At 36.6% G+C, this 12,151-nt stretch overlaps 1 pseudogene across 1 annotated transcript; it reads left to right on the forward strand.

Annotated features, from left to right (window-relative positions):
* The first annotated feature begins 1,252 nt into the window (after positions 1-1,252).
* LOC144453064 (uncharacterized) lies at positions 1,253-11,058 on the forward strand (annotated as a pseudogene). Its single transcript, XR_013482387.1, has 6 exons — positions 1,253-1,390; positions 4,449-4,603; positions 6,554-6,826; positions 9,020-9,217; positions 9,919-10,091; positions 10,625-11,058. The product of XR_013482387.1 is annotated as an uncharacterized LOC144453064 (transcript).
* The last annotated feature ends 1,093 nt before the right edge of the window (positions 11,059-12,151 follow it).

Here is a 12,151-nt window from a genome sequence, read left to right on the forward strand (position 1 = left end):
GTGCTACAGACCAAACTTTGGCACTACATTGAGTAGTATCTATGTAATGAGGTGTAATGTTCCATCATGACATTGGGTGTTTTGATTACTTGCTGATCAAGATTAAAGATTTGTGAACCGTACAGGTACACTAGGTCAATGTCCTGACATGCCAGTTGTGAACAATACCCCTGAATATGGTTATTGACAGCCAGGACACACCCCCTCACCTGAGGTAAAAGGCAAATATAACTTGCATCATCTGGCCTTTCATTGGCTATCACATGAACAATCTATACCTGAACACTGCCCTGGCACTTCAAAAAGGTCAAACAAAATTAGCACATTCACGACATGGTGTAGATTTAACTTTGACATTTACAAGTTAAAGTTACTTTTATGTTTTGTTTTGTACAAAGTTAAGTTTAAATCAATCAAAGACCAAATTTAGCGTGAATATCCTGAATCATGTCCTTCTACCTCATTGTATTTCATCTCTCTTTCTTTCTCTCTCTCTCGCTCTCAATCACTCTCGTATGTATATGTATAAATATATATGTATAATGTATATACATGTAATTTTATATGCATTATATATATATACATAATATATAGTAGAGTAAAGTAGAGTATAATTTATTTGACACGAAATTACGTCATACAAGAACATAATTTATGGTCAATTATGTATATATATATATATATATATATATATATATATATATATATATATATATATATATATATATATATATATATATATATATATATATATATATATATATATATATATATATAAATATATATATGTATATATATATATATATATATATATATATATATTTATATATATAAACTATTTATATATATATATATATATATATATATATATATATATATATATATATATTTATATATATATACATATATGTATATATATATAGATATAATTATATATATATATATATATAGTACTTCGCCGCCCCCCCCCCCGCCCCCCCGAAACGTATACACTATACTCATTGAACATGACAAGCCATTCACATTTCTTCACCGTACCGTTATAATATACTACGGTTTACCAACACAGGTGATTTTTTTTTAAATACTGTATATAAACTTGCCATTATGAAATATACGCGGTACGTTATGTATGTGGAACAGGGCATGTCATAGTTGAATTGAACTCATGAATATGTTAATTTCACTGTGACCCCAAATCTTAATATTCATGTTATGTTATAAGCGTCTCCTAAATACATACGTCTGAACAGCTGGAGCATCATGCCGCGTGATTAACCAAAATGTATCGTACGGCAGTTCTCTCAGTATTTGTCATTTTGACATTTTTACCCAACTTTGACGTCTATCATAGTCACTGCAATGGTTTTGCTGAAGCAGCGGACGGAAGGTAAGTGCATGACTCACGACAGTAATTCTTAGAGGAAAATTAATCTTTAAGGAAAATTCCGTTTCACCTCGACTGACAGGTCATGAGCAAAAAATAACACGTCATGTTGCGCGTGTTGTAGTGATGTTTACATAGTGCTTTGGCTCGTTCAAGGGAAACACTTACAACCGGTAAAAATGACTCATTTTATAACTGTCTAATATACATGAATGACTCTTATTTTCCTCGAAGTTAAGAATGCAGAAATTGTGATATATATGTTACACTGTTTATAGTCAAGCTAAGCTGCTACGAAGGTCTTGCAGCATAGTAGAGACTGGGCTCCAGCTGTTCTAGTACTTTGTAGTGAAAAGAACTTTCTAATACCACGATACTATATATCATTAGGACATTATGACGATGTAATACATGACAGCAGACTGTGAGGTTAAGAGTGACAACCCGCAATTTTCTTACTGATATTTTTTTTGGTATAAATTCAAAAATATAAAAACTGTATTTCAAATTCTTGTCACCAGCAATATTGATAATTTAATTCAATCGTAATAATATTGAACTTCGATTAGAATGCTGATGCAATATTAACAGCAGTATAGGGTCCGGTCTGTGTGCAATGAGATATCACTACTCCATAATTGCCATCGTTTCAATAAATGTTAGTGATGTGAAGGCAATGTGTCACACTGTGCCATTATGACATATATATATATATATATATATATATATATATATATATATATATATATATATATATATATATATATATATATATATATATATATATATATATATATATATATATATATATATATATATATATATATATATATGGATCGAGTGAACACTATCTAGGCTATTGTTAATTTTGACATAGTGGAAAGTCACGTGACTTGTTATATTGTATTGTAAATTGTCAGTTTATTCAAAGATCAATATCCACTTGAAGGACAGATAGCGATACCGATATAATTTATTCAGTTATAAAAAAAGTACATTGTATGTTTATATTTAACGCATACAAACATGTATGTATGTATGTATGTATGTATGTATGTATGTATGTATGTATGTATGTATGTATGTATGTATGTATGTATATATATATATATATATATATATATATATATATATATATATATATATATATATATATATATATATATATATATATATATATATACAAACATTTATTTGTGTATACTATATGAAGTTTACTCTTGAACTTTAAACTACTGACCTGCCCTACACTACAACCGTGGAAATCAGCATTGAGTTGTGTCCTTGTCCCGTCACGTATAGAGACATATACATTAATGTATTACTGTCCTCTAGTTAGGGGTTCTATTTAAACTCTTTGGGGATATGGTAAATTTAAAAAAATCACAAAGCATGTTTTTTTAAAGAAATGATTTTCCCCAGCGTATAATTTCAGTATAATTTATTGCCCAAAGCCGACTTATATGTATTTGATATTACTCGATCGTGGATTTTTTACGTTCGCTTTTAAGAGGGTGACACCGATATCACAAGCTGTCACCACCCCTTTTGACAGAGAAGTATGTCAAACGCCATATTGTACTATCACTGTTCTCCCTGTAAATAGCTACACTATTAACATCCGACTTCGTTATTTTTTTTCGTGTAAAATTCTGGCGAACTTTCCCGTGAATTGTTACATGCTAACGTTCTACCTGCCAGTCACATGATCTCCATGACGTCATTTATTAGAATTTCGAAATGTCAAGACACGTGTTTGAAATCAGCTTTACATCAAAATAACGTAAATCGTAGAATTTAAACGAATTGGATATACCAAATGTCCAAAGAAAATGTGATAGCGAGTGTTTTGATGTACACGTATACATTGTCTCACTGGCGAGAACAGTGCTTGATGCAATATTAGTAGCAGAGCATTATAGACTTAATTCAAAAGAATAAGGATGTGATAAGTCGTTACTCAGAGTTTCACACTTCCTTAGCGATCACGGACGACTGATATAGTGTATATATCAAGGTCGATATGTTTTGTGTATATATTGCGTAACAAGATGGTCGGACTGAACTATTCCTTACAAGTTACAGAGGTTCACTTCTATAGTTGGCGAGGGAATATTTACTTTGCAATTGATGGCAACATTTCGAGACTAATTCAGATTTTTTGTTCAGTAGCATGCTCTTTTCAGCATTTATTATACCATAGTTTCTCAGCTAGACAGAGATTACAACGTTGTTATCTTTGTCGTTGTAATCTCTGTTCTAGCTGAGAAATTGTGTATAATCTTGGAGCTTGGAGTCAGTATAATTACTCCAAGGTATAATCAAAGACAGGCGGATCAAAGTTAAGGGTACAGTGATCTAGTGACGTCACAAATACAGTTAGACCCAGGTAAACGATATCATGACCCGTTGTCACTTGTGAGCTAATATTCTATTCCAGGATGGTAATATTCTAGTCTAGAATGATCATAATACAAAATAATAACGTTTTTAGGCGATATTCAAAAAATACCGTTGCCGGGGATTGCTCCTTAATATACTCCGTCTGACAACGTCATCATTTTGTATTATGATCATCCTAGACCACATGGGCACGTATTATTGCTTAGATTGCCATTTTCTTTGGAAAATATCGTACGAATTCTGCTGCTACAAATGTATCAATCTCTATGCTATACTAGTAGAAATATTTTCTCCTTAAAGGTAGGAATATATAGTCAAAAGCTTAAGGTTGTTATATTTAGTCTGTAGACCTGGAAAAAAAACAATCTATGAAATATTACACGCCCCTATGTCCTAGACTAGAATATTACAATCCTGGTATAGAATATTAGCTCACAAGTGATTGCGTCATGACCTCAGAAAGACCTGTACAGTTGGACCCCGCTGTGATACACTTAGCATTTAGACCACTATAGTAGACATGTGAACCCTAGATATGTTATCTCAAGGGACTTCCGTAAGCAACCACTAGTCATAGATAATAGTAAAAAAAAGTCAATAATTTATATTAGATCGATTTACAAATAACTGACAATTATGTTTCTATATTCATCTAAAGCTGTCCATTCACCGCTAACACTGGTTGTCAAGGTAACGGCGTATCGGTAGAAGATGTGCTTAGAGTGCCTAAAGCTCCTCCCCAAACCGTAGCTAATCACGTGGACAACAACAACAATGAAAATGGGGGCTGCCGTTTTAATCCCGAGTTCAAAGGTCAGTAGAGTGTCTATGTACGTGAGGTGTACACATATATTGTTTTTATTATTTATCTTCTTGCAATGGTGACGTGGCAAAATTCATTCAATATTGTCATACAACCAATAGTTTCAATCAATAGTTTTGTGCAGATTGCTGTCATTGAAAATAAAGTTCGTGTAAATAATTCATTATTAAGTCAGCCTCTCTCTCTCTCTCTCTCTCTCTCTCTCTCTCTCTCTCTCTCTCTCTCTCTCTCTTCTCTCTCTCTCTCTCTCTCTCTCTCTCTCTCTCTCTCTCTCTCTCTCTCTCTCTCTCTCTCTCTCTCTCTCTCTCTCTCTCTCTCTCTCTCTCTCTCTCTCTCTCTCTCTCTCTCTCTCTCTCTCTCTCTCTCTCTCTCTCTCTCATTTGTCCCTACCTAATTCATAGTGCACTATAGCTATCTGCAACTGAGATATATTGATCTGATCAATTACTTATAAAAAGACACCGTGTCTGTTAATAAGCTGTCAATATTATCCGCAAGTAATTATTAATTTAGTGACAAATTTAAATCTTGATCGATATTACCCATATGTAGTGCAGAACAGGTCGAAATCATGATCAACGTTGGCGGTGCTGATTTTGGGTGCGGACCCAAAACTCAATTTGATTTGATTCATCTTGTATACAGCTAAAAAAATAGTATGTTTACCCACAGGTAATACAATACCGTTTATGATGTACGGTATTACGAATAAGTTATTCTTCCAAAGTAAAGATTTAAAAAAAAAAAACATTCGAGTTGCAGCGAGTGCGGCTTTCACACCGTCCCTGAAATAAACGAAATGAAACAGACGTTTCGAGCAGTGTGTGTGTGTGTGTGTGTGTGTGTGTGTGTGTGTGTGTGTGTGTATGTGTGTGTGTATGTGTGTATGTGTGTGTGTCTATAAGTGTGTGTGTGTGTGTCTGTGTATGTGTATGTATGTGTGTGTGTCTCTCTGTGTGTGTCTGTGTGTGTGTGTGGGGGGGGGGGGGGGTCGTCGGCTCTGAAATATATGAGGAATTTTAGTGGTTGCACGTATATTGTGTTCGATTTGTTCTGCATCCTTTGGTTTGACAATTCAAATTCAAGTGACGATACATCGGATATTTCACACATTGACAAAGCTTCTTTGTCAGAAGTGGCTGTTTTAATTATTACTTCAAAAACTATTTTTACGAATTCATGTGTCTACAAACCTCCATAGTGCCTGCAGAAAATATAGTGACTTGTCACAAAATATAGCAATTTCACAAAAAATAAAATACTATTGCCTCAATCGTTTTCAAATTTACTGTTCTAACGTCACGTACGGTGTCACGTGACTACATTTAACTGTTTTAGTTGATTCTTGAACAATGAACGAGAAATTTTCCATAAAGTGGGGTCGTGTGTAAATCATATTAGTTCAATGTCTTCTATTTTATTCAAAAAAGACCATCATGGTTTTTTCCGTCTACGTATACATGTATGTGATAAAGAGTATAACAATAGTATTGTACTGTATTGTAAAGTTAAATGAACACCACAGCAATGAACCAATGTTGTTGTATTTTTCATCAGGAATTGATTCAAAAAACTTTTATTTTGTTATGGAGACTGTGTGAAGTTTTCTGGTATGACGTTGCTGGCGGCTGGAGTGGTTAATACACTTGCCGTTTACCACTGCGGTCGGGGTTCGAACCCATTCAGGGTTTGTACTAATTGTACCACTCTGTAAGTAAGAAGAGTGTCGTTCAGTTTGACTCTACCGAACAACGCAGGTTTTTATTTTCCCCGGCTACTCCAGTTTCCTCCTGCATTAACATTGAACGTTCCTCCTGTTATTGGGCAATACCCGGATAAACCAACCAATCAATCAATCAATCAATCAATCAATCAATCTATCTATTGACCGTTGTTACAATGTAACAGTTATAATACTGTTTTCATCATTCTTCCCTCAGCAATGTCCGCACACGAATTCCTTGGAAATCGATCATTGGTTCTTGAAGTGTCCAGGAAAATGCGGGAAGTGATGATGTCAGAGTCGTTGTTCCAGACATTTCAACAATGCAGTGGATACGGTCAACAAGAGTCGCTTTCATGTTGATATGTTTGACGTTTGTCGTGATGCTGAACGAAAGGTGTTACAGGAATACGGTGTTGACCCTGATCTGATGCCGGGACGTGTGCCTTATTTTGCCTTCATCGCACCCAGATACAAGACAGACTTTGAGGTAGACATTCTCTTTATATCTCCTTGGCTACAAATACAATAAATAACCCCCTCCATCACCCCCCCCCCCCGCCTCACTCCCATCACTGCCCCCACTCCCATCACTGCCCCCCCCCACTCCCATGATGCCCCCCCCCCACTCCCATCACTGCCCCCTTCTCCCATCACTGGCCCAAACTCCCATCACTGCCCCCTTCTCCCATCACTGGCCCAAACTCCCATCAATGCCCCCTTCTCCATCACTGGCCCAAACTCCCATCACTGCCCCCTTCTCCCACCACTGGCCCAAACTCCCATCACTGCCCCCTTCTCCCACCACTGGCCCAAACTCCCATCACTGCCCCCCCCCTCCCATCACTGCCCCCTTCTCCCATCACTGGCCCAAACTCCCATCACTGCCCCCTTCTCCCATCACTGGCCCAAACTCCCATCACTGCCCCCTTCTCCCACCACTGGCCCAAACTCCCATCACTGCCTCCCATTCCCATCACTGCCCCCTTCTCCCACCACTGGCCCAAACTCCCACCACTGACCCAAACTCCCATCACATGCCCCCCACTCCCATCACTGCCCCCTTCTCCCATCACTGGCCCAAACTCCCATCACTGCCCCCTTCTCCCATCACTGGCCCAAACTCCCATCACTGCCCCCTTCTCCCACCACTGGCCCAAACTCCCATCACTGCCTCCCATTCCCATCACTGCCCCCTTCTCCCATCACTGGCCCAAACTCCCATCACTGCCCCCCACTCCCATCACTGCCCCCTTCTCCCACCACTGGCCCTAACTCCCATCACTGCCTCCCATTCCCATCACTGACAATGTCCTATTCACTGTCATTACAGTTTATCACAAAATAATTTCAAATGTATTCCCCTGGGTACGTAAACCAAATTATGTAAATTTAAAACACGAATTCTAATTTCCGATCCTTCTCGTCACGACAACATCCATTTATATATTATGACTTGTGCCGTTTTATAAGTTTACCTTAAAAAGTGATTAATATGTAAATGTGACATTGCAATTGGTTCAGGTGTACTCGTCCGTAATATTATTACGTTAAAAGGCTTCATATATTTTCTCAATCTTTCTTAAATTAAAATTGCATAGACAGTGTAATGATATTCCCAATAGCTTTCTACATTCATCAGTATGTAGTAGATACATTTACTGTAGAATATAGGCCATAATGTATATTATCACATTCTCGCAAACCAGAGCTGATATTTCGTCCCCGACACTGCGAAATATCAAGACAATTTGATTGGCTGTTGTGTTAATCTACAAAGTGATTATATTAGCTATTCATAAATAACGTTTGTATGTAAATAAAACCATGGCCTCGGTTTTGACGACAGTGCCGTAAAAGGGCTGTGATTTACGACAACAGTGCCGTAAAAGGGCTGTGATTTACGACGAAGATACCGTCTGTATTGTACGTCATACCTACTTTGAATTTCCTACATAGTCATCCTGTGAGATAAGTCATTATTTTACAGACAAATATGTGCAGGGCGTCACGGTCTATCAGACTAATTCATGACGACCCGTGTTATATTTAGAATTCGATGGTTGCCAGCTGTATTGCGGTCACATTCCTCATAACTATATCATTAGAAATGAATATAGGTCAACTCAATCACCAAGAAACGTTTGTAAGATGTGTTTGAATTTTGAATCCCTGACTCTGAAAACAAACCTGTCCATATGTAAATGAAAAAAAAATAGCTAGCATAATTAAGTAGTACAAGTACTTCTCATCATAGTAATACATTAAATATCAATACATTGAACAAACAACGACAATACAACAATGCGACGAGAATTGTGAGAAATTGACGGCAAAAAGATTTATAGATATAGAAAAGAAATGTCATTCAGGTGTGAAACTTGTCATTCAAGCCGTTTACTGAGATGAATCGTTGGTATCGCACCCTACGGCCAAACCGTGCCATTACTTCGTTTATTCATTTTTATCAATGCAGACGAATCGTTGTTATCGCATCCTACCGCCAAACCGTGCCATTACTTTGTTTATTCACGTCTATCAACAGATGACTCGTTGGTACCATTCCCTACGGCAAAACCATGTCTTTACTTCGTTTATTCATTTTTATCAACAGATGAATCGTTGTTATCGCACCCTACGGCCAACTAATGTCCTTACTTCGTTTATTTACTTCTCTCAACAGATCATGAAATGTTTTGACTTTGTTGGGAAGGGGGTCAGTGACCTATTGCAAGCGGAAATCCAAGTGGGTGACAGAAGACCTATTGTTGACGTCATAGCTCTAGACACAAGAAATAGAGTCAAATTACCATCACTTCAAACTAGTCCTAATAAGCCACTTGTCTTGATTGCATCATCACAAAGCTGACCAATCATGAGGGTGAGTACGTCAATTTTGAATATTTCACAAACAACTGACCAATCATGAGGATGAGTACGTCAGTTTTGAATATTTCACAAAACTGACCAATCATGAGGGTGAGTACGTCAGTTTTGAATATTTCACAAACAACTGACCAATTATGATGATGAACGTAAATTTCTTGATTGTATCATCATAAGAACTGACCAATCATCATGACGATGAATGTGCAAGATTTAATTGCGTCATCACAAAACTGACCAATCATGAGGGTGAATGGGTAATGTTTGATTGCATCACCACAAATTGACCAATCATAAGGATGAATGTATAAGATTTGATTACGTCATCACAAATTGACCAATCATGAAAAAACCCTCCCGATTATAGGGATGGCTGTATAAATGGTTCGGTAATACACTTGGTGATACTTCTTTCTGACATAGAAGGCCACTCAAATTTATATTTTATTGTTTTTCAGCTTAAATACTTTGTTCAGTTTGTGTCCGCAAAATAATATTTACAAGGTCAAGAGCCTGAATATACCATCTCGAAATCTTTATAATAGTTGTGCAGTACCTGTGCAAGACACAACCGATCATAACAAAAACACAACAAAATAAACTAAATTATGATAGATAAACACCTAGCTGTGACGTCACCAGAATGTAATTCCATTTGATCGTACTTTAATCATTCTTGTATTTATTGTGTTTCAGACCATCATTGAAGGTGGTCCTCTTCTTCAAATGTTTAAGAACTACCATGATAGTGTAGACTTTGTCTTCATCTATCTATTGGAGGCTCATCCACAAGACGGCTGGAGTTTTGGTAACAAGTTCTCCGCTGTCAAGCAGCACCAAACACTAGAAGACAGAGTGGAAGCTGCAAAGTAAGACACTTTATTATCAAAATATATTATCGGCTTGCAGTTACAATGCATGAGCAGTTCAACTTAGTTGAACGTGTATGGACGGTTTTATCGAAGCCGTGTTTCTTTATGTCTAGAGGACCCACACAAGTCACTTTCACCAACCCTCCATTGTTAAGAGCTACACCCCCTGAAACAATGCGAAAAACAAATGTTGAATCCAGCTGTGAGAACAGAACGTAGCTCATAAAAACTGTTTTCACTTCCCAGAATGCCCCAGTGTACTGCAAGTCTCCTCTCCTCTCCTCTCCTCTCCTCTCCTCTCCTCTCCTCTCCTCTCCTCTCCTCTTCTCTTCTCTTCTCTTCTCTTCTCTTCTCTTCTCTTCTCTTCTCTTCTCTTCTCTTCTCTTCTCCTCTCCCCTCCGCCCCTCTCTGCTCCTCTCCTCTTCTCCCATCTCCCCCCCTTCATTTCCTCTCCCCCTCCTCTATCCCACCATCATTCAATGACACCAAATGTAATCTAATTTGCTTATTCTACTGTCCTTTCGTTACAGAATGTTGGTTGATTTGAATAGAGATCTTCTAACAACCAATCACACAGCTCATAACAAAGTAAGAGTGTTAGTAGACAACATGGAGAACACATTTGCATTGAGCTATGCTGCCTGGCCTGATAGAATCATTATTATCACTAATGAAGTCATATCATGGGTTAGTGATCACGTGATAGAAGTTATGAAAGCACCCCAAAACATCATGACCATTGGTGCCAATGCTTGGTTGGAAGATTATTTCTCCAGTCAAAAAGATGAACTCTAAGAAATAATCCACAGAAAATCATTGTATTCTATTTAAATATTGTGTAACCTTACCATTCCTAAATTTTTACACTTTTCCAGTGCCAACTCACAATTTCTATTGATTGACACAAATTTTATTTTCATAAGCAATGGATATACTTTGTTTGTGAAAATCTTACTTTACTCAAGTAATTTAATGATGAACTTTGGTCTGCAATTATTCAACTCAAGGAACTAATTTTTAACTTTGACCTGTGACTGCTTGATTCAAAATAAATTCTTCATCTCATAGAAGTTAGCCATTGTGTGTAGTCCCTTACCAGATCAATGTCAAACAAGAGAAAATAATTTCTACTTTTTGGAAATCTTGCTTTTATGTTTGAAATACGTTATATTCAGAAAACAACCACTGTGTTTTTATTTTCAAGCCGCATAACGAGCAAAGATCAGATACAGAATGTTTAGCAATGTAATTTTGAAATACAGATAAACATCTTTGTATTGAAGAAATGAGAAAATTGCTAACAGAAGGATTGCATTGCCAGTGGGTTAGAAATTTAAAACAATGATTTTAAATTATTCGTGATAAACTGAACTTTGACTAGATATTACGTCATTTTGTGAATTTATAGCTATGAGTGTCTGCAAAAATCAAATTTAATTTCAAGTTTTTTTTAAATGTTAGTTATAATACCAGTTTGAATAACTGAAAAAGAAATGCAAGTATCTTTTTTAAAAAGAAATATCAGTTTCTTAGTCAAATATTGAAACCAAATCTAAGGCTTTGTAATGTGTAATCGTCTGCTGTTATAGCGCCCCCTATGTCGAGATAGCGGTGACTATTGAAACCTCATGAATATATTGCAAATTTTTAATTTCCTACAATATTTTAGACTAAAGTTTCTATGACCCGTGACCAAAGACTTATTAGAGACGGGCTATTGTTGCAGCCATGATATGTTTATCCAATTTATTTTTTAAATGTTATATTTTTTTCCCGATTAGTATCACTGTCGTCTGGTAACCGTGTACTTTGAGCCCAATATTCGTATTAATTTGCATATCCTGTACTTGACTGTGGAAACATTTTGACAATTTCAAGATAGGATTACTTGACAATCTTTCGTTCCTAAGAAATTGCACAACTTTACGTTCTAATGTCTTGTTTGTATTCTAACACACACGATAACTCAGTAACCTGACGTACGTGCGTATATCTAGCTTATGACGTCACATGGAGTAATTCCTTATATGGAAGTCTGTGTTGACTGACAACTCACT

This window comes from Glandiceps talaboti, chromosome 23, assembly GCF_964340395.1.
Source record: "Glandiceps talaboti chromosome 23, keGlaTala1.1, whole genome shotgun sequence".
Classification (NCBI taxonomy): domain Eukaryota; kingdom Metazoa; phylum Hemichordata; class Enteropneusta; family Spengelidae; genus Glandiceps; species Glandiceps talaboti.